The sequence below is a fragment of the Urocitellus parryii genome, chromosome X (assembly GCF_045843805.1).
Source record: "Urocitellus parryii isolate mUroPar1 chromosome X, mUroPar1.hap1, whole genome shotgun sequence".
In the NCBI taxonomy this organism is placed as follows: Eukaryota; Metazoa; Chordata; class Mammalia; order Rodentia; family Sciuridae; genus Urocitellus; species Urocitellus parryii.
The window spans coordinates 115,275,349-115,296,350 of record NC_135547.1 but is presented as its reverse complement, the minus strand read 5'-3'; the positions used below and the strand labels follow the sequence as shown (position 1 = coordinate 115,296,350).

Genomic DNA, 21,002 nt, shown 5'->3' with positions numbered 1-21,002 from the left:
AAACCTTTCTGATAATAGCTATCACCTGGGATGCCTAGAAATTTTATAGCTTTCTGGATCCCCTTCCCAGCCTGGTTCATGGATCTAGGGTACAGTCTGAACATTTGTGATTTAGGCCAGTGTGATTGTTATCATTAGGGAATCATACTGAGTCATCCTGGGCACTAAATTATTTTTTGTTTTGGTTCTGGAGACCCAGAGGGCTTTGTGCATGCTAGATAAGCACTGTATCATTGAGCTATATCCCCAACCCCAAGCACAAATATTTTTGCATTATGATCAAGAAACAAAGAGGGCAACATTCTGGGAATGCTTAGACTTGTTGAAATGGGAGTGTGCAGAAGTTTAGCAAGGATATTTTCTAGAGCTTTAATATGACCTTGCCATAGATGTTTTATGTGAAAAAGCTGTTCAGTGTTTCTAGTGAAGACAGAATTTGGGTGGTGGGTGGGGGAGTGCTGGAGGAAGACAAATGGTAAATTTGATTTTGTTTTCCCCTCCAAGGTCTGTCAAAGCTGTCTTTTAAGTCATGAAAGGACAGGTGTGCACAGAATGTTATGGAAAGTGCTCCAGAAGGTAGATATCTGGGATATCTGGAACAGAATTGGGCAGTTGAGGCCTCAGGATATTTAGGGCTCTTTAGCCTAACTCCTTAGGGACTGGGGTAGTGTATGTATGAATTAGTACAAGGCCACAAGGGTGGGGTGGATTGTGAGGGTGTGTGTGTTTTATGAATGGACAGATGCTTGGGAATGTTCTGGAAACTTCAGTCAGTTCTTTGAGAAGTATGCATCAAGATTGCCTCCAGGCAATCTTCCTAGTACCATAAGGGAATGGGTGCCTTACAGTTGGGCTTTCTAGGGAAGCAGATCATACCTCCTTCTTAAAGGAGAACTCTTCCCAGTATTTCTAATATTAGACGTGTTCTTGCTTGCCCCCTGAGTTGCTCTCCAGTCTTCGATTTTATTTCATGAGAGCTGTCAGTTTTTCTTCTAAAAGTAGTCTTTGAACACTCTGCTTTCTTTGAGCTGAGTTCAATCTGCCAGGAACTTTGCTAGTTCCTCGACAGGTACAAATATCAAAGGCAAATTGTCCTCCTGGATCTCGCTAGGTCCCCCAGGTATATTTTATCTTTCAGATTTCAGAGTAGTGCCTTTAATGAAAGGCAAGAATGAAGGATGTTTCCAAGAATTTCCAGCAATTCTCTGAGGCTCGTCCCGCCCTGGACCCCAAAAGATGGAGGTTTCCCTTCTCCAAATTAAATGAACTTGCAGTTCTAGAAATGACCTCTGGGTGGAGCTCATACTACTCATAAAGAACACAATGAGCTGACAGCTTTTATGCAGCTTTCTACTTTGGGCCTGTTTTTGAAAAAGAAATTTTTTTTCTTGCCCTTTTTCTCTGCTGTCCTCAATTTGATTGCCTTTTAATAGTCAACAAGAAAGGAGAGACTCTGCCTAATAATTCCTTGAATCTTAGATGGAAATCTCTGACTATCTCAGGGCTTTGTCTTTCTGATATGGAGTAGCCCCTGCATTAAGAAAGGATTTGCCTGCATTTGAAGTGGAGGTGAATAATTCGCCTTTTCTTCCTGGCATGACTTGGCACTGTTCTTTGGGCATGTGTTTTATGCAGTATATCACCCAGGCGGAAGATTTCTCATCAATAATAGTGCCCACATTGGGCCAATGCTGAGTCACTTGGCAACCCATTGGGAAAGCTGAAAAAATGTTCCCATTTGCGAGGGGCCGAAGCTTTTTTTTTTTTTTTTTTCCCTTGCCATGAAGGTCTGGACTGCAGCTAATTAAAGCTCCTCCTAAGAGGTGTCGACCTCAGCATTCTATAGTGACCAACTTCCTGAACTGGGTGGTCCAGATATTCACAGTGGTCTGAGGCCTAACCCCGTGGCTTTTGTGGCAGTGACCCCATCTCAAAATGGAAGTGTGTCCATGTGGCTTTGCTGCGCTCTTTACTGGGGGTGATCATTGTAAAAGATAAATGAGGGTGTCTCTGTTTCTGTGAAGGGTAAATTTGTTATCTCTGTCTCCCTGCCTTTTCCTGCTCATCTCTTAAGAGGTCATGGATGCTTTTGTGTGTTGAAACACATGGTGTAGCTTTCAAGTGCAAATTTGGTATTGTGAAATAAGCACCAGTTTTTGTTCATGATTCTGCATTTCCTGCAAGCATGTACTCTTATTGTAAATAAGTAGCATAGGATGGGAGGCCTGCAATTTTTCTGGTAATCAAAGTCAGTGAATGAGTGTAAGATGATAAAAGAATGATTTGGGGGGTATCTTCTGGAGGATTTACCCTTGCCAGAGCAAAGGAAGAGGCTTTCAAGGTCAATATATAACGATTCCTAAATTGGGAGGGAGAAGGACTCAGTGTAACCTTCAGCCACCCTGGCCAGCTCAGGGTCAGATCGGGAGGAGCAGTTTTCTGAACAAGGCTCATCCCCAGCTGAACTGAATTATATAGCCAAATGCTGAATCCCTTCTGAAATGCTTGTTTGTGCTTTTTGTCACCAGGACCTAAGCTTGTTAGGCTACATCCAGAGAAAAATACCAGGATGGAAGTCACTGGGAGGTAGCATGCTGAGGATGCTGTGAGGGAGTTGCCTTAGCCACAGCAGGTGCAGAGAAGTCAGCTGTATGTTCCCATCTCCACAGGCATGCGACTCCCACACAGACTTTGAATGAAGAGGGAAGTGTTCTCTTGCAGAGGGCAAAACAGGAGTGTAGCTCACCTCTTTGCCTTTGTCTCTAAGCTCTGCCAATCCTAGGCATTGCATTTCCCTCTGGCATGCATTCTGGTACCACCAGTTAGTGCCCTGCCTGCGTCCTCAGCAGAGCCTGACAGGCAGCTCTAGGGAACTTGTTATGATGCAGATCCCTTCGACATACTGCCCTCCCCCCACACTCTAGGGGTGGGGCTAAACCCTTGGGTAATAAAGTTTGGGAACCAGTGACCTTGTCCTTACCACTTCATTGCTCACCTGTCTATCTTGTAGCTGCAGTCTCCTGCTTTTGCCTAAGAGCTTTCTCTTCCCGCCGAGCCTGCTGTGTCACTCACATGGAGGGCCTGGAGTACAGTGTGGGACTGGGGGGCACACCACAACTTCTTCGGCAGCCCTCAACCAACAATTGATGGGCAATGGTGTGTACTGCCCCAGCTTCCTCGTTCTTCTCCTGTGTTCTACAAGGGCTCCCGGGGCTTCCCCAGTGGGCTTGAGCTGCTTGGCAAGATGCCCTTTATTGACTGCCTTCCATTCTGCTCTCACTTCTCCGTGCCCCTCTGGTGTTTCTTTCACCTCCCAAATGAACTGCATGTGCTTGAATCCTTGTCTCAGGGTTTGCTTCTAAGGGGATCCCCACTGAGGACACAGCCCCAAGTTTGTGTGTTCCACACTTCCTTGCCTTGAAGGTGACAATGCATTTCACTGCATCTCAGCAAACTCAATTCTGCAAACATTTCCAGCACAATGATGATGTGCCAGGTGCTGGGCCAGGAGCTGCGGATTCTGAATGGGGGATAGTCATCTGCAGTCACTCCTGTCTGCAGGGCCCTTTATACTCCTAGTGTGGTACAGGAGTGCCATGGATGCAGGGGAGATAGGAGATGGTTTAATATCATGGAGATGCAAAGCAGTCCAGAGAATTTAGGGGAGGAGGTTTCTAAGGAGCCCAAACATGTGCATGGGGCATGCTATTCAGAGAGTGCCCACCCAGTTCCTTCCTCTCTCCCTCTGTTATGTAATCAGATCCTGTCACTGCCCATGTCCTTGCAGCCTATGGGCAAGGCTTCCTCTGGGCTCTTCCTACTTGCTAATTCCAGTAACTCTGCAACCAGCAGTCCTTGTCCCTTGCTAAATCACTTAACTCCCTTACTCCTGCTGCACTGCACATGCTCATTGTAAACTGATTTGTAGAAGAAAAGGAAAGGAAGGACTTTGGTCAAAGTTTCCTTCTCATTCCTATTACACCTGACAGCATATTTGTATAACTACATAAGAATGCAGTTACCCCAGCTAGGTGTGGTGGTGCATGCCTACAATCCCAGCTACTTGGGAGGCTGAAGTGGGAGGATTGTAAGTTCAAAGCCGGCCTGGCAATAGTGAGACCCTGTCTCAAAAAATAAAAAGGGCTGGGGATGTAGCTCAGTCATAGAGAGTCCCAGGTTCAATACCCAGTATTACAAAACAAAACAAAACGATACTGTATAGATATGGAATGGTATTTCATTATTTTTAAGGTGAATTTCCCTAGAGAGATTAGCACGTGTGAGACCCTGGGTTCAATCCCCAGCACCACACACAAAAATGTGTGTGTGTGTGTGTGTGTGTGAGAGAGAGAGAGAGAGAGAGAGAGAGAGGGAGGGAGGAGAGAGAGACCTTGCTTCCTATACCAGCTCCAGTGTTTACCAGGGACCTGGAGGGGCAAAACAGCATGTAAGCCTCTTGCTTGCCCTGGGTCCCTCCTCTTCTGGCTCCTATGTGCCTTCCATACTGAGCTTGTACCAGCCCTATCACCCCATTTCTCTGGCTCCCTGTCTCTCACACACAAACAAGCCATGATAGACTTCCTACTTGTATCTCCTTTCCTTCGTTGGCCTTAACAGAAATTGCAGTATACAGATTAATAACACAGACTGCAAAAACACTGCCTAGGTTCCAAACCAACTTTCTATCTCTTCTTAGCTCTGTGACCTGTTTGGAAATTACTTCATCACTATTGTCCTCAGTTTTCACATCTGTAAAATGGGGAGATCAGTACCTACCATAGAAGTTTGTTTTTGGATTAAAGGAGTCAGTATTCTAAAGCACTTAGATGAATTCCTAGAGCATGAGAAATACTCTCAACACTGCCAGCAGCTTCTATCAAACTTCTGTCCTATGGGAGTGGAGAGGCTTTGGTTGCATTGGTGGGAGGGAGAAAGGAAGTGAGTGTGGTTTAGTTCATTAGTTTGGGTCACTGGGCTTTCCTGTTGGTTAGAGAGGTGGGTGGATAACCTAAGTCCATGGTCCCTGAGTCCCTTTAGACTCTCAGATGTTCCACCTCCCACTCCTGCCCCCTCCTCCCCATATAAAATAAGAAGCAGCCCCTACTGAGAAAATCATAAGAGGTGATAGCTTTTCTCTATGGATTTTAGATTTTCCGGGTTTGAACAAATTCAGTATCATCTTTGTGTTATATATGTTTTAAGTACAAAAGCAAATATATGGTATAAGTAAGAGTTTGATGTATATATTTATCAGAGGCATATTCTATCTGGTATTTATTTTCCATGCTGGGGATGGAACCCAGGGCCTCACACATGCTAGGCAGGTGCTTTACCACTGAGCTGCATCCTCCTGATATGTTTTTGGAGTGAGTTTAATCAAATGTTCATGTTCTAGTGCCTCATATCAATTGTTTTGGGTGATGATTTAGGTTATTCATTCTCACACTTGACTATGGGTCAGCACCATCAGGAGGGACCCCTTAGAATGCAAATTGCCAGTTCTAGCCCCACAGTTTCTGATCTAGTAGGTCTGAGGTGGCCTGGGGAATTTGCATTTCTGACAAGTCTTTAGTTGATGCTGATGCTATTGGTGTGGGACCCACACTCTGAGAACTCCAGGTGATTATAGGGGAAATTTTCCTGACATCAAGTCTGTGTTAATAAGTGGTCACTTCTTCTCACTCCTTGAAGAAGTCCTTTTTTCACCATCTCACAGGTGAGTGCCCTGGGCGAAGATTGAGGCACTCAGAGCCCAATCACGCCAACATTTTCCACTGTTGCTCCATCTGCCAAACTACTGCAATGGCATAAAATCCATATGGCGGAAGTTATTTCTTTTTACAGATGAAGAAACCAAAGCACAGAGAGGGCAATCAACCTTGCCCAAGGTCATTCAGCTAGTAGGGGGAAGACTGGGACTCCATTCCTGGCAATCTGGTTTCACAGTCTGTGTTTTGTTTTCCAGAGCAGGTGATACCACTTTCTTGGTATCACCTATATGCTAGTTAGAAATGCAGATTCTTGGCTCCATCCCATACCTATAGAATCAAAAATTCGGGAAGAGGACCCAGGAATGTGCATTTTAATCAACTCTCCAGATGATTCTAATGCAGCCAAAGTGAGAACCAATCTCTCTGCTGCGGTTATGATGCCTCATCCTGCTGGCTTCTCTCCAGTTTTCAACATCTTTTTTTTTTTTTTTTTTAAAGCTCAAGTTCAAGGCTGAACACAATATTCTAGATAGAGTCCAACTCACCCAGCACAATGGGAATATTATTGCTGCCTTTGTTTTGCATACAAATTATATTAAGGAATCCGAAGCTGATATTATGGCTATCTTTCCCCCTCAGCCATGCATGCCACTGTTGGCTCATACCAAATTTACAGTCAGTTAATTTCTAGGTCTTTTTTTTTTTTTTAATCTCACAGGAGCTGTTGTTAAGCCTTGTTGCTGCAGTCCTAAAGTTAGCATTTTTAAAAAACCTCATCCCAGAATTTCACATTTCTTTTCATTACGATGCATTTACTTGTTTTTGTTTATGGCTCTGGCTTTTGAAAAATATTTCTGCATCTTCTTCATGTTTATTATTTTTGCTATGAAAATCTATGTTCATTAAAGAAAATCTTCAAAGTAAAATACAGAAATAGAAAGAGAAACTCATCAATAGTTCCATCACCCAAACATAACCACTGCTTATATTTTGATGTATTACTGTAATTTCCCCTATACATAAGACATTCTTGAACAATGCTGTGTATGTAAATTTGATTCCTTTCTTAGTCTCCTAACATTTATATTGTAAGCATTTTGCATAATTTTACATATTCTTTATAAAAGAATATTCACCATTATTACATATTCTTTTACTAGTTATACAGAAGATCACTTAAACATCTCCCCATAGTTGGGTATGGTTGGGTATCTATTATAGCTATTGCTATAATAAACATGTTTTTCACAATGCTCTTCTCCAAAATTTAGAAATAATTCTTTAGAATGGTATCCCAGATGATCTTTAGTAACTCAGGTCTGTCATTCAGTGTAACTACCATTCTCACTTCTATATAATTCATAATTTGATAAATTCACTTTCTGGTTTTATTGTTTTTCTGAGTTATTAATAAGCATGCTCACAAAATGGAACTGGAATCAACCCATTTGCTCATACTTTGAAGATTCCCTTCCAAGTTGTTCTGTTGAACAAAAATGTTCTTGAGGGGCTGGAGATGTGGCTCAAGCGGTAGCATGCTCGCCTGGCATGGGTGCGGCCCGGGTTCAGTCCTCAGCACCACATACAAAGATGTTGTGTCCACCGAAAACTAAAAAAAAATAAATATTAAAAAATTATCTCTCTCTCTTAAAAAAATGTTCTTGAAGAAACTGCTCTATTAAAGGTCTTTTGTTAAATACTAATCAGTGCATTAACCAGTAGATTTTCAGTCCATTGTTCTACTTTGGACAAAATACTTAGAAGTGCCTACAAGGAGAACCTGAGATATTTAGCAGTGCTTTGATATAATTTGATTACATTACTTAAGACATTCCTCAATTTCCCAAACTTTCAATAAATTAACAAAGTGGAAACCTGAAGAAAGAACAAATTTGCATGTTTTTTCCAAAACATTTCATTTTGTTGCATATAGATTTCCAGTTTTCCCAGCACCATTTGTTGAAGATGCTATCCTTTCTCCAGTGCATGCTTTTGGCACCTTTGTCTAATATAAGGTAGTTGTAATTATGTGGGTTAGTCTCTGTATCCTCTATTCTGTACCATTGGTCCACCAGCCTGTTTTGGTTCCAGTACCATGCTGTTTTTGTTACTATTGCTCTGTAGTACAGTTTAAGATCTGGTATAGCGATACCACCTGTTTCACTCTTCCTGCTTAGAATTGCTTTAGCTATTCTGGGTCTCTTATTTTTCCAGATGAATTTCATGATTGCTTTTTCTTTTTTCTTTTAAAATATCTTTATTTTATTTTTATGTGGTGCTGAGGATTGAATCCAGTGCCTCACGCATGCCAGGTGAGCGCACTATCACATGAGCCACATCTCCAGCCCCAAGATTGCTTTTTCTATTTCTATGAGGAATGCCATTGGTATTTTGATTGGAATTGCGTTAAACCTGTATAGTGCTTTTGGTAGTATGGTCATTTTAATAATATTAACTCTGCCTATCCATGAGCAAGGTAGATCTTTCCATCTTCTAAGGTCTTCTTCGATTTCTCTCTTTAGGGTTCTGTAGTTTTATTGTATAGATCTTTTACCTCTTTTGTTAAGTTGATTCCCAAGTATTTTATTTTATTTTATTTTTGGGGGATATTGTGAATGGGGTAGTTTTCTTCATTTCCTTTTCAGAGGATTTGTCACTGATATACAGAAATGCCTTTGATTTATGGGTGTTGATTTTATATCCTGCCACCTTGCTGAATTCATTTACTAGTTCTAGAAGTTTTCTGGTGGAGTTTTTTGGGTCTTCTAGGTATAGAGTCATATCGTCAGCAAATAGTGCTAGTTTAAGTTCTTCTTTTCATATAGTTATTGCTTTAATTTCTTTCATCTGTCTAATTGCTTTGGTCAATGTTTCAAGAACTATGTTGAATAGAAGTGGTGAGAGAGGGCATCCCTGTCCTGTTCCAGATTTTAGAGGGAATGCCTTCAGTTTTTCTCCATTTAGAATGATGTTGGCCTTAGGCTTAGCATAGATAGCCTTTATGATGTTGAGATAAGTTCCTGTTATCCCTAGTTTTTCTAGTGTTTTGAACATAAAGGGGTGCTGTATTTTGTCAAATGCTTTTCCTGTGTCTATCGGGATGATCATGTGGTTCTTATCTTTAAGTCTATTGATGTGGTGAATAACATTTATTGATTTCCGTATGTTGAACCAGCCTTGCATCCCTGGGATGAATCCCACTTGATCATGGTGCACCATCTTTTTGATATGTTTTTGTATTGGATTTGCCAGAATTTTATTGAGGATTTTTGCATCTATATTCATTAGAAATATTGGTCTGAAGTTTTCTTTCCTTGAGGTGTCTTTGTCTGGTTTTGGAATCAGGGCGATATTGGCCTTGGAGAATGAATTTGGAAGTACTTCCTCTTTTTCTATTTCCTGAAATAGATTGAAGAGTACTGGTATTAGTTCTTCTTGAGACGTCTTGTAAAACTCAGCTGTATATCCATCCAGTCCTGGACTTTCTTGGTGGTAATCTTTTGATGGCTTCTTCTATTTCCTCACTTGATATTGGTCTGTTTAAGTTGTATATATCTTCCTGACTCAATCTGGGCAGGTCATATGACTTTAGGAATTTATCGATGCCTTCAATATCTTCTATTTTATTAGAGTATAAGGTTTCAAAATAATTTCTAATTATCTTCTGTATTTCTGTAGTGTCTGTTGTGATAATGCCTTTTTCATCACGTATGCTAGTAATTTGGGTTCTCTTTCTTCTTCTCTTCATTAGCATGGCTAAAGGTCTGTCAATCTTATTTATTTTTTCAAAGAACCAACTTTTAGTTTTGTAAAATTTTTCAATGTTTCTTTTGTGTCAGTTTCATTGATTTCAGCTCTGATTTTTAATTATTTCTTGCCTTCTACTGCTTTTGCTGCTGGTTTGTTCTTCTTTTACTAGGGCTTTGAGATGTAGTGTGAGGTCATTTATTTGTTGGCTTTTTCTTCTTTTAAAGAATGAACTCCGTGCAACGAATTTTCCTCTTAGTAGTGTTTTCATAGTGTCCCAGAGATTTCAATATGTTGTGTCTGTGTTCTCATTTACCTCTAAGAATTTTTTAATCTCCTCCTTGATGTCTTCTGTAACTCATTGTTCATTCAGTAGCATATTGTTCATTCTCCATGTGATGTAGGATTTTTTCTTCCTATTTTATCATTGATTTCCAATTTCATTCCATTATGATTGGATAAAATGCATGGTAGTATCTCTACTCCTTTGTATTTGCTAAGAGTTGCTCTGTGGCATAATATATGGTCTATTTTTGAGAAGGATCCATGTGCTGCTGAGAAAAAAAAAGTGTATCTGCTTGATGTTGGTTGATATATTCTATATATGTCTATTAAGTCTAAGTTATTGTGTTCTTGATTTCTATAGTTTCTTTATTCAACTTTTGTTTGGATGATCTGTCCAGTGGTGAGAGAGGTGTGTTAAAGTCACCCATGATTATTGTATGGTGGTCTATTAGACTCTTGAACTTGAGAAGAGTTTGTTTGATGAACATAGCTGCACCATTGTTTGGGGCATATATATTAATGATTGTTATGTCTTGTTGGTGTATGGTTCCCTTGAGCAATATGTAGTGTCCTTCTTTATCCCTTTTGATTAACTTTGGCTTGAAGTCTACTTTATTTGATATGAGTATGGACATTCCTGCTTGCTTCCACAGTCCATGTGAGTGGTATGATTTTTCCCAACCTTTCACCTCCAGTCTGTGTTTGTCTTTTCCTATGAGATGAGTCTTTTGGAGGCAACATATTGTTGGGTCTTTTTTTTTTTTTTTGATCCAATTAGCTAGCCTATGTCTTTTGATTGGTGAATTTAGTCATTAACATTCAGGGTTATTATTGAGACATGATTTGTATTCCCAGCCATTTTTCTAATTTTTGTTATTTAACTTGACTTGGTTTCTCCTTTGATTAATTTTCCTTTAGTGTAATACATTCCTCTGCTGATTTTCATTTTTGTTTTTCATTTCCTCTTGATAGAATATTTTGCCAAGGATGTTCTGTAGTGCAGGTTTTCTAGTTGTAAATTCTTTTAACTTTTGTTTATCATGGAAGTTTTTTATTTCATCATCAAATTTAAAGCTTAATTTTTTCTGGATAAAGTTTCTTGGTTGGCATCCATTTTCTTTCAAAGCTTGATATATATTGTTCTAGGATCTTCTAGTTTTCAGTGTCTGGGTTGAAAAATCTGCACATAACCTAATTGGTTTGCCCCTATATGCAATCTGATTCCTTTCTCTTGTGGCTTTTAATATTCTCTCCTTATTCTGTAAGTTAGGCATTTTCATTATAATGTGCCTTGGTGTGTGGAACTGTTGTGATTTTGGAAAGTTGGTATCCTGTAAGCCTCTTGAATTTTTTTTCCAATTTGTTCTTCATGTTTCAATTTTTTTCTGACATTATTTCATTGAATAGATTGTTCTTTCCTTTGGGTTGGAACTCTATACCTTCCTATATCCCAATAACTCTTAAATTTGGTCTTTTTATGGTATCCTATATTTTTTGAATGCTCTGCTCATGGTTTCTTACCATTTTTACTGTGTGGTCTTCATTATTTTCAAGATTATATATTTTGTTTTTATTATCTGAAGTCCTGTCTTCCAAGTGGTCTAATCTGTTGGTGATGCTTTCAATTAAACTTTTAATTTGGTTTATTGTTTCTTTCATTTAAAGGATTTCTGTTTGTTTTTTTCTTTAGATTCTCTATCTCACTGTTGAAGTAATCTTTTGCTTCCTGTATTTGTTTATGTAGCTCTTTTTCAAAATGATCTTTTGCTGCCTGTGTTTTCTCTCTTATATCATCCTTTAATTCACAAAATATTTTAATTATGTACATCCTGAACTCCTTCTCTGCTGTGCTGGCCATGGATTATAATAATGTGGTATCTTGATTTGTTTGGGGGCACTTTCTTCCCTTGTCTTTTCATGTTATTTTTGTGTCTTCTCTTCTAGCACTGTGGATCTGAGTCATTACTGTTTTTACCCTATAGGCTTTTAGTGTCCCTGTAGGATTCCAAAATCTCTCCTTTGAGGTGAAGGACAATGTTAACAGATCCCAATTTAAACAAAATACCACCTAAAAACCGATAGTTGCTAATCAACATTTACAGTTTAGTCACAATGTACAGATATGGTGAATTCGATCATTATCAACAATATACTCAGTAGTTTTGTAAAAGGGTTTACAGTTTCTGATGGTGGACGAAGAACCGGGGGTGAGGAGTAGGATGATATGCTGAGGAGGTAGGAGGTAAGGATATAGGGTTATTATATCTTAGGAGGTGTGAAAGAGAAATCTAAAGAAGAAAGTTAGTAGCAGGAGAATAAAGAGGACGTAATTTTGGGAAGACAAGTAAGAGGGAAGACAGTAGAGTAGATAAAACAAACAAATATATATTAAGAAAATAAAAAATATTAAAATGTTAAAAATTAGAGAAAAAACAAAAACAAAATAAAGAAAAAAAAATATACAACACAACTGTCATATACTATTCAGTCGTCTCAGACCTCGGTATCCTAATTCATGCACAGTACTTGGTTTCACATGTGTTGGTGGTATGAGGGCGGGAGAATAGAGAAGAAGAAAAAAAAAAGGAAAAAAATCTCAAAGGAAGGATTATTTTGGTTGGAGATCACTCTTTCCTGCTTCCCTTCTCATCCTATAGGTGGGGTCATCTGTTGTTAGCTGATATCTCCATCCTCAGGATGGTGATGGAAATCAGGGAGGGAAGGTTGGTCCTGGTGGTGGGCACCTGGAAGCGGGATGTGGCACCTGTCTGACCCTGAAGGGAGACTGCACCTCAGGGATCTCTTTTTGGGCCTGCTCCTGTGATGTGAGCACCTTGTCTTATCTCCTTATCTCACATGAAAAATCTTCCAGGTCCTGGTCTCTGTTATTCTCTAAACTGTACCAATTCACCCTTTCCCTTACTGCTTCCTAATAAGGGACCTTTCTCTCCAGGCTCTTTGTGTGGCCCCTTGGGAACATTGCATACCTGCCTCTCTGAGAGCTATTTTTTTTTGTTGTTGTTGTTGGGGAGCCATTGTGCCCAATTAGCAGCTGCTTGGGAGAGGGGGGAGTTAGAAACTGGGTACCTGGCCAGCCAGAGTTCCAAACTGGGAGTTGCCCCCACTAAGGATGGTGATGAAGGTGACCCAAGATGGAAGCATTTTCTTTCAGCGATGAAGTGTCAGGTTGGGTGGTGGGAGCCAGGCGATGGTGTTAGATGTTGAGTACAGAGACTGGGTCTAAGGTGTGCAGCATGTGGCTATGACTGTCTTCAGAGCCAGTGTGAAGTTCCCCGGTGCAGATGGGATACAGCATGTAGTGGACTATCTCCATTGCTGCAGAGTCCCAAGATGGAGGCAACCAGGGGAGCCCCATGTTGGTTGATGGGGGTCCACACAGGAATGGTGGCTGCAGATCTTCTGCATGAGTAGCTGCCACATGTTCTGCATGAGAGCTGTGTCCTGTATTTCTGCTTGGGTGGGTGGCCAAAAATTTTGTGCCGGTGCTGATGCTGATGGTCCTGCTGGGGCACCCGGTAGTCCTGCATGGGCAAGTAGTTAGGAGACCTACTCTGATGCTGAGGTCTGAAGCCTGCATGGTGGCCATGATTCCTGCATGGGGGCAGGAATATCACTCACAGAGATGCGTTTTCTCACTTCTTGAGTCTCAGGTCACGGAGCGACACAGAATGCTGCCTCCCTCTGGCCCACCATCTTGGATCCTGGAATCATTCTTAAGAATTTCCCTCATTACTCTCTTGATTATGCTGACATATAGTTTATATAGGAAAGGCAACATTAATGTCTATCTTTCTATTTATTAATTTTCATAAGATGGTGCCTGGAGCTTCCAGAGGTACCAAAGCAATTTTTTTCAGTGTCATTATAAACTCAGGGATTTTAATGTATTTGATATGTTTAAATTCATTACAATCATTATTCTTTTTGAAGCTCAAATTTTTTCATCTTGGCCAACTTGTGACTCTTCCCTTAGGGGATTTTGACATGACTCCAGTTGTTTTTGACAGTGTCTTTTCTTCCTGGCATGACAAGATATCCTCTTTAATGTTCAACTTCTATTAAATGCCAAACTGTTTTTGAACAATTTATAAATCAGCACCTTAATCAATTATTCCATTGAAGAACAATATATAGATTTTTTTCTCATAGGGAGAAAGAGGATTCCTACCAATTTGTAATGCAGAGTTTCTATAAAAGCAAATTTGCAAAAAAAAAAATTGTTAGAGGTTGATGAAGATTATCTTTTATAAGAGACACTATCTCATGTTAGTGTACAAACATGAAAAATACACTAAATGGTTTTTGTATAGTGTTGCATGTTTTTCTTTTTGCAATATCCCATTCTCAACGTTGATCATCAAGAGTATAAATAAATATATAACTAGCATATGACCACTTCATACATTTAAAAAATAATTCTAGTATTCAGGAGTAGAATTAATTTGAAATATGTGAAATAATGAGACTATATTTAAAGATAAAACTTGGAATAGTAAAAGCTTAACAATTTTTAACAATATCAGATAAGCAAGCAGTACTAACTTAAACATGAACTGTGAAGTCTTTAGTTTGTAAATGTATATTTTGCGTTGAAGAACTGCTTGAGTGTAGGACTTTGAAATGCCTCAGTAGCCTCAGAATACAATTTCAGATACTCAAAGCAGAGAGATGCTTTTTAAGAATTATGGAGAATATTTATTATTTTAATTGTGGAGTGGATGGGGGAGGTTTAATGCCTATCTCTTCTGTTTTTGGTCCACATCCAAATTGAGTATGTTAGAAATTCACTTAAAATATGTGTTTATTTTGGTTGACTAAAATGAGTTTTGATGTTTCGGTTTTTAATTTCACGGAAAAGGAGTCCATTAAGGATGCTCAAGTTTTCTGTGTAGATTCTATGATGCACCTCCCTTCAGCCCAAGATGAAACTAATAGCCATGGTGCGTCTGCTTATCTGCTATCTCTGGGGCTGAGTCTGCTGTTGTCAGCTGCTCCCTTGTTATCTGGCTGCTGGTCCTGCTCAGTCAGTTGTACAGAAATGTCAGTTCCATTAATAACCTGAGGGCCAGACACGCAGATAGTGGAAAATGGGTGAAGAGAGAGAAATTGTATTTAACCCGGTGTTCTGAGTTGTCATTTTCTAGACTCTAGCGTAGCTGGGTGAAGGCAGGCTGAGGGCATGACAGCAAATCCATTTCTGACAGAACCTCACATATGAACCAGAGACACAGTCTGATACTAGGAGAAGAAAGAGGGAAAGAACTTTACAAAAAGGTCAAAATTTGGAGTGGGAAGGGTCAGAGATAGCAGTGCTAGGAAGAAATGGCATGACCTAAGTATTCTGATAGAGGCACTAACAATTTTGCAAAATAATCTCATTTTGACTTTAAATATTATCACTCTTGGTGTTTCAAATGAACAATATTCCCTTTTTTTATTAAAAACGGGTGTTATGAAAGGGGTGATTTCTCATAAAGAATTTTGGAATTTGGGGCTATTTGTGGTGGTTCTGACTCCGACAGTGGCCAGAGGTAAGGGAGTAGATCTTAATTTTCTTCACACAGGTACAATGATTCGGTTACTGCACTGATCTGTGTTTGGGTTATCTATTGCTACATAACAAACCACCTCAAAACTTGCTGTCTTGAAACATGTATCATTTCTTACCTGTCTTGTGGGTTTTCTGGGCTCAGCTGGGTAGCTCTTCTGCTCATTTTCACCTGGAGTCTCTCAGGTAGCTGCAGTCAGATGGCAACTATGGCTGGATGTCCAAGGTTATTGATTCCCACGTGTCTGGCATTTCAGTATTCCTCAAGTGGCTCTCTCCGGAGAGAAGCTAGATTAGCCAAGAGAGGATGGTGAAGCTGCCAGTTCTCTTAAGGTCTGAATTCACAAGTCCTAGAATATTTCTTGTGTACATTCTGTTGATCAAAGCCATGGACAAGGCCAGCTTTTATTTAAGAGAAGGAGAAATAGGCTCTATCTCTTGGTGTGAAGAGCAGCAGGAGCACACAAGAAATGGGAGGAGTTGTTGGCATTATCTCTGGGAACTACCTAGCTACAATTGGCAGTCTTTGCCTCTCATCTGATTACATTATTGCCTGTACCTCCTCCTTTTAGCACCTTGCCGTTGAATTTAATTAAAATTAAAAAAATTATTTTTAATTGTCAAATAATAATTGTGTATATGTGGTACAATGTACAATCTTGATTTATGTGTACATTACAGAAAGATTCAATCAAGTTAATTAATGCATTTATCACCTTACTAATTCATTTCTTTGGAGTGACAACATTACAGATCCATTCCTTTTGCAGTTTTGAGATATACAACACATCATTATTATTTTGCTGTTTACTTTTATTAGTTCATTATATATAATATTGGGACTTGTTTTGAGATAATTATACAAGCATGGAATATAATTTGTTCCAATTAAGTCACCAGTACTTCCCCTTTCCCTCCCTCCCTCTCTCTTCTGTTCCCTTCCCTCTACTGATCTTCTTCTATTGATTTATATATATATATTTTAAATTAGTGCAATTATGGGTATACATAAACATGAAATGCACTGTGGTATATTCATATATGTACATAGGAACATTTGATCAGATTTATTTCACTGTTCTTTTTTCCCCTCCCCCTGTATCCATTTCCTGTATTTCACTGATCTCTCTTCTACATGATATCCCCCTTTTTGATTTTTCTTTTTTTTATGTTGCTCTAGCTTCCACATATGAGAGAAAATATTTGATTCTTGACTTTGTGAGCTTGGCTTATTTCACTTCTTAGCATGATGTTCTCTAGTGCTATCCATTTACCAGCAAATGCCATCATTTCATTCTTCGTTATAGCTGAGTAAAACTCCATTGACAACATATTATTATTAATTGTTGTCACCATGCAGTGTACCAGATCACTAAAGTTTACTCCATAACTCTAAGGGAAACTTTGTGTTCTTTGATCAATATGTCTCTTCTCCCTAGCCTTCTCCTTTCCTTCCCCCAGTGTCCAATAACTACTTTTCTACTTTCTGCTTCTATGAGATTAACTTTTTAAGATTCTACCTATCACTGAGGTCACACATTTGTCTTTTTGTGCCTGGCTTATTTCTGTCCCTGTGCATGATAGTACAGGAACAGAAATAAGTATAATTAGTATAATTTTTCTCTATTTCCTTGATTGGTTGGTTAGTGATGTTTAATTATTTACTGAATTTTTAATGTTTTGCTCAAGACCAGGATTTACATTGTCTCTCAGAACTATTTGAGTAAACCTTGTTGTTGTTGAACTGAGATGAGGAAAGGACTTGGCCTCAGGCCATGTGACCTTTATGTATAGGTGTAAGAAATTCCTACTAGATTTTAGGACCTGGAACTGTACTAGGCCATAAGGGACCCAGCTACATTCTAGGAGGCAAATCATTTTTCTAGTTTTATATTTGAGTTCCCTAGTTAAGAAACTTAATTTTCAGTATAGACACCCACTCCACTGACTTATGGCATTCTGTACCCAGCCTTGGAAAGGCCTGGGCTTCACTCTGTTCCTTGCTGAGCTGAGGTGAGTGGGGCAGGCTGCTGCCTTTCATATATTCTGGTGTTCCCAGCACTGGCAGGCTAACGAGAGCCTCCTTGCATGGATTTGTAAGGATTAGAACTAATGAGCAAAATGAACCTGTCCCAGAGCAGAGTGGAGCCAAGTATGGTGGTGAGGTTGTATGCTTTAGGGCCACAGAACAGAGCCTTTACTCAATTATGATGTTAGGTTATAAAGCCAATTTACAAGTTCATGGAATAATTTGACTTGTTCTTCCAGGCTTTTGAAAATGAAAGTTATGGTTTGGCAAAGTGATTTGTATAGATCTGTAATAAGTCATGTTTTAATGAGGTCCTATGAGTTGTTCTAAAAACATTAAAAATTTCCACTAAAAATTATTCACAAAAAATAAGCTCATCAGAGAGACCACATTTGAAAGGAGAAAACTTGACAGGGCTGAAAGAAACCTGGCATAGAAGTCTCCTTTCCCACACTTTCCTACCCTCTTAACCATTGTTGATGGTTTGAGTGTCTTCTCTCAGATCTAGCAAGAATGAGAGCAATGGGGGCTGCCCATGCCCCGATGAGTAGGAGTTGGAAACTTCTGTCAACTTTCCAGCTTGTTATTACCTTCGACCCAAGCCAGCAGTATTTAAAACATTAAAACAAAAAACTCCTCAGGTAATTCCAATGAATAGCCAAGTTTAAGAAGCAGATCCTACTGGAACAGACCTTTTCCAGCGTGAACACTCATACCAGTCTCCCAGGGACCTAGGTAAAATGGAGCCTGAGAGTCTGCATTTCTAATAAGCTCCCAAGTGAGACTGGTGCTGTAGAATCATGGAGCACACTTTTGAGTAGCAAGAGTTGAAAATTTATCATGTATAGGGACAGATCATAAGTATTTTGGGCTTTCCAGATCATGTGGTCTCAGTAGCAGGTACTCAGATCTTCTATGTAGCATGAAAACAGCCATAGATGGTATGTGAGCAAAAAGATGTGGATGTGTAACCAGGCAGCAGCCTGAATTTGGCCTGCAGGCCATGGCTTGTCAACTTGGTCTAGAACATTTCTTGTGTCACATTTTTGACCCAAAACTTTCTTATTCATTTTTTATTGGGCTGAATCTCAGGTAAGAATTAAGTTTTTTTTTTTTAAAGAGGTTACTCAGTGGCTTTGTTGAATGATGAATAATTGATGATGACATTTAGGCTGCTGTTTACAAACAGCCCACATGTCCCTTGCCTATGGCTCATTGTTTTGCCTTGAGTATAGGTGGCCTTTTTGATTTCTCTCCATAGACTGCCTTTTCAGAGGTAGATCAAAACAAAACTAGGATTTGTTTCAAAATGTGGCCCATGGGCATCTCAAAATAAATAACAAGGTTTGAATTGTGGTGACAGAGGAAGGCTTTGGGATACATTTCCTTGGTCTATGTCCTGTAACTCACCTCAGGGGTTTAGTCTGAGGGGATGGAGGTTGGTAGACTGGCTATAAGAGTGGCAGAGAGCAGCAAGGTAACTGGACACATGTAGTTCACCTTGAACTACCTTATAAGCCAGATATGGCTATTATGGCAGCAGAAGATTAGATGTTGCTAATAATATAGTCTTATAAGCAGATAATGCAGAGGCAAGTTCTTAAAGTTTTGAGGATTCATATGTGGAACCAAGGACTCAAAGCTCAGAAGTGTCACCTTCTAACTCATGAGCTTCCAGGGTAAGGTTCAAGGTTTCTGGTTTGCTTCTGATGGCATATTCCCTTATTTCAAACCCCAAAGTCAGTCAGGCCTGTGCTTCAGGAAAGTTTGGGTTTACTAGTTCAAAACCAAAACTCTCATTCATCTTTGTGAGTGTTAGAGGATTTTTAAGGAAGATGTGTTGTTCCTCTTTTGAAATGGGAGGATGAGGGCCAGGGATCCTTGGGCCAGGGGTGCTCATGTGAGACTTCATTTTTTCAGGGTGGTGTTCGTTATTGGATTTCATTCTTGAGATTGACAGCCTTCTCTCCCTGGGGCTCCATTCCCTCAAATACCACCTTCCTTTGCTGCTGAAATCTAATTTACCTCACTGTACTGACTAATATGCAAAATAGATGTTCTGATTATATCTAGACTAGAAATAGCTTGCCCTCACCCATTTCCTTTATTATTCTGGTACTTTCTTGCCTTGCCTTTCCTTTCTTGGCCAAATATTGATCTCTCCAGGGCTCTCAAAGTTTAGTCTCATTAGTGTCTAGAACCAAAAGCTGAGTAACATAATTTTTAGGGAGGAGAGATGGAGAACTTTTTAAAAGTATACTTAAAACTCTGCACGTGTCTTGCCATTTTATAGCTGAAAATATTTGTTTTAGCATGTTCATCATAGTTATGGATACAGAAGTAGTCTGCACCATACAGATGATTCAGTTCATTTTGATTTATAAAAATGAATAATATTTATATAATAGAATATTAATTTTCATCCCTCAAAACATAGTGGATGTTGGGAAAACATGAACTTTGAAATCAGCCAAGGATAAACCAATCTCAGAGAGAAGCTGGTTTTGGGGTTCTATTGCCTATGTGACTTGGGGTAAATTATTTCTCCTTTCCAAGTCTCAGTTTATCAGCTGTGAAATGAGAATGATTTGTTCCTAAGGTGCAGAGTTGAAGTAAGATTTAGATGGGATGATAAATTGAAGCTCTTACTAAAGTATCTAGAACATGGTGGGGTATCAATGAAGAATGTTCCTTTTGTTATTATTAGCAATGTTACCTCTGTTACTGTTTGTGTTTATCTCTGAGATCTCCTTTTTGAAGATGACCTTCTTACAGAGTCCTTCCCTTCCCATTGCATTCCACCCCATTCTCAACATTCTTCTATTAGAGGTTCTTTTTCCAAGTTTAAGCTTTCTTTTGATTCTTTTCTCCTTTTTAAAAAAATTTAGTGCATTTACTATAGTCATAATAGTGTGGTTCATATAATAAATTACAGGTTTTTCTTTTGCATCCTGTTCTCCATATGTCACAAATCATGAACTTCTTCAGGACAGAAATGCAGGTTATTAAACTGTACTTCCATTCCTGCTGCACCCAACCTGAATGAACTACCCAGAGGTACTGAGGGTAAGAAGCCAAATACAAAGGAATATACAGTTTTTTTAAAAAAAAGTTCAGGAATAAGCAAAACTGCTGGATGCGTTGCTGCACACTTATCATCCTGGCAACTTGGGAGGCCGAGGCAGTAGAATCACAAATTCAAAGCCAGCCTCAGCAACTTAGTGTGGCCCTGTATCAAAATTAAAAAAAAACAAACCAAAACAAGAAAGGACTGGGGATGTAGCTCAGTGGTAAAGCACCTCTGGGTTCAATTCCCAGTATCAAAGAAAATAAAAAAGGAACACGCAAAACTAATCTGTGGAGATGTGGAGATAGAGGTCAGAATAGTGTAACTACTATCTTAGGGATGCTGGGTCTGTTGCCTGGGAGGGTATCCAAGGAAGACTTCTAGGTGCTATAAATGCTTTAAATTTTGTCTCAGATCTACTAATACAGGTGTGAAAATGTATATATGTAAGAAATCTTTGGTTTATACACTTACTTTTTTGTGCACCTTGTATTTGTTATAACTCAATAAAAACTTAAAAATGTGATTATCAGTGTGCAGGCTTGTTTGGCCTTTAGTAATTCAGTAAAAGATGGACTATTGAATGATGTGAGG

At 39.3% G+C, this 21,002-nt stretch overlaps 1 protein-coding gene across 2 annotated transcripts in view; it reads left to right on the top strand.

Moving 5' to 3' along the window:
• Nucleotides 1–21,002, top strand: part of Phex (phosphate regulating endopeptidase X-linked) — a 188,755-nt gene that overhangs the window by 85,777 nt on the left and 81,976 nt on the right. The gene's annotated exons all lie outside the window — the stretch shown is intronic.